At 47.9% G+C, this 2,148-nt stretch overlaps 1 pseudogene; it reads right to left on the bottom strand.

Annotated features, from left to right (window-relative positions):
- Positions 1 to 708: 708 nt before the first annotated feature.
- On the bottom strand, positions 709 to 1,432 carry LOC143925517 (non-selective voltage-gated ion channel VDAC3 pseudogene; annotated as a pseudogene).
- Between the last annotated feature and the right edge of the window lie 716 nt (positions 1,433 to 2,148).

Genomic DNA, 2,148 nt, shown 5'->3' with positions numbered 1-2,148 from the left:
TGTCTCAGCCTGTTCACCATATCATCCTGCTTAGTCTGGAGTTGGCGTATCTGTTGTTGCATGCGGTCTGAGGATGTCTGCAAGGGTGTAATGGCGTCCTCCACTGTGCTCAGCCTGGTTTCTGTCTCCTTCACCCAGTCCCTGAGCTTTTGAAAGTCTTGCCTAATGAGGGAAATATCCATTTTCACCTCCTCAATTTGTGCTGTAAGTAAGGTTCTGCATAAAGTAATCGCTTCCAGCAGTTTATCGGTGTCACTGGTCGGTTGTTCACCCCCCTCCTTCTCTGGAGTGCCATCGACCTCCATATCACTCTTTTCCTGTCTGCAAAACTGGTCAAGTTTCTTCTGCGATTTCATTGGTGACATACCTCGGGGGTCTGGGGTGACTGAGTAATCAATGCTAATCCTATGCAGAGTAGTCCTGTAGGCCGCAGGGCCCGAATACAGCGCCGTCCAGTGATTTGGGTGTACCAAGATGGCCACCGGAGCCGGGGACTTTCCTAGCTCTGCCGGCCACCGAGCGGGAGATCGATCGCCGTGGAACCAAGGGCCTCCAGGGGTGAGCTGGAGTGTGGGGAAGATGCCCAGGTACCTTTGCAGGCAATTCAGTTAGCAGTTCAGGTGCCACAGGAGTAATTTTGCAGGATTAACAGCCGGAGCTCTGATCAGCACATCCTACCCCATGCAGCGTCAGGCCATGCCCCAAACTGGCATTGTTAACTTTGGCAGAGAGGGTGGTGTTTGAATCCAGCTAGTACTTGGCTCCAATGCCAAAGTGTTTGTTATTGCTACCTGCACTCCATGCCAGGCTCACAGAGGTCTCCACATCCTTATTGACCTTTTGATAGATAGATCCTCCAAACTCAGTGCCGTCATTCACATTTGTATAAAGTTGGAAGTCTTCTGCCATGAAACCCAGAGCAAAGTTATTCTGTGCCAATCTGGATTTGGCAGTGTCGAAGGACATCTGATAGCCAGCCAGACAGCATTGGTAACCCAGGACTCCCCAGCCAGTGATGGTAGGACCAGCCAGGTCCAGGTCAACATCCATTCCCAGATTAGCATAGTCTCTCTTGTAGGAGACCTTCAGCTTAGCACTCTTCTTACCAGTATTGGGTACAAACGCAGTACCCAGTGCGAGCTTCAGACCCTTAGCCAACTTGTCTTCGAGGGACACTTCAGTCCCCACAGTGTTGTCTGTGTTCCACTTCTGGGTAAAGGTGGTCCCTTCCTCTTGTAGTTTGTACTTGGTTTCCAGATGCTTTCCCTATGTCCATGTTTGAAGAGCCACTGCTGGTAAACTCAACCCCACTGGAGGACTTCGTCTTCAGCTCCAACTTCACAAGGCCGAACCCATAGCCTTTGTTAAAAACATCACGGGCTGCCTTGCCCAGGTCTGCATAGTTGGGTGGTACGGCCATGACTCTGTCCACAGCTGGTCTCTGCATCTTTCTCATTTATTTTTTATTTGCTTTATTTATTTATTTCATTAGGGCATTGTGTGTGTGTGTGTGTGTGTGTGTGTGTGTGTGTGTGTGTGTGTGTGTGTGTGTGTGTGTGTGTGTGTGTGTGTGTGTGTGTGTGTGTGTGTGTGTGTGTGTGTGTGTGTGTGTGTGTGTGTGTATCATTTTTTTTTTCCTCTTTTTACTTTTGCACCTTCCTTCGGAATTACTCAGCAGTCATAATTTCCTTCTATATTTTATTGTTTAATTTATTTCACTTTTGCGCAAAATTATACCCATATCTTTTAACTGTTTTTAAAGTGGTTGTAATCCCTTACACACCACTTTTACCTACAGATAAGCCTATAATACGTCACTGTTTAGGAGATATTTCCCATATATGCTTGTGCCTACATCATCGGCGCACTGAAGAAAGGGCACGATCGTGCCATTTCTAAAGAGCCCGTGCCATGACCATCGGCTCCCGGGAGTGATGTCACGTGACTGGCCAGTCACAGAGCCGGAGTCCACGGCCCCTAAAGAGGAGTGAAGGTGGATGCAGGGACATCTGGGGCTTTGTTTGCAGGTAAGTGGCACATAATGGTATGTGATGCATACAAGCCCCTTAGGTTTTAGTTCCTCTTTTGTTCCCCATAAAGTAAAAGCATATCAGGGTTTACTTCCTCTTTAATTTGTAAGCAACAAGT

Source organism: Lithobates pipiens, unplaced genomic scaffold (assembly GCF_037356315.1).
Source record: "Lithobates pipiens isolate NorthernLeopardFrog02 unplaced genomic scaffold, aLitPip1_a1.2 Scaffold_22, whole genome shotgun sequence".
NCBI classification, from domain to species: domain Eukaryota; kingdom Metazoa; phylum Chordata; class Amphibia; order Anura; family Ranidae; genus Lithobates; species Lithobates pipiens.
This window is presented reverse-complemented; position numbering and strand designations above follow the sequence as displayed.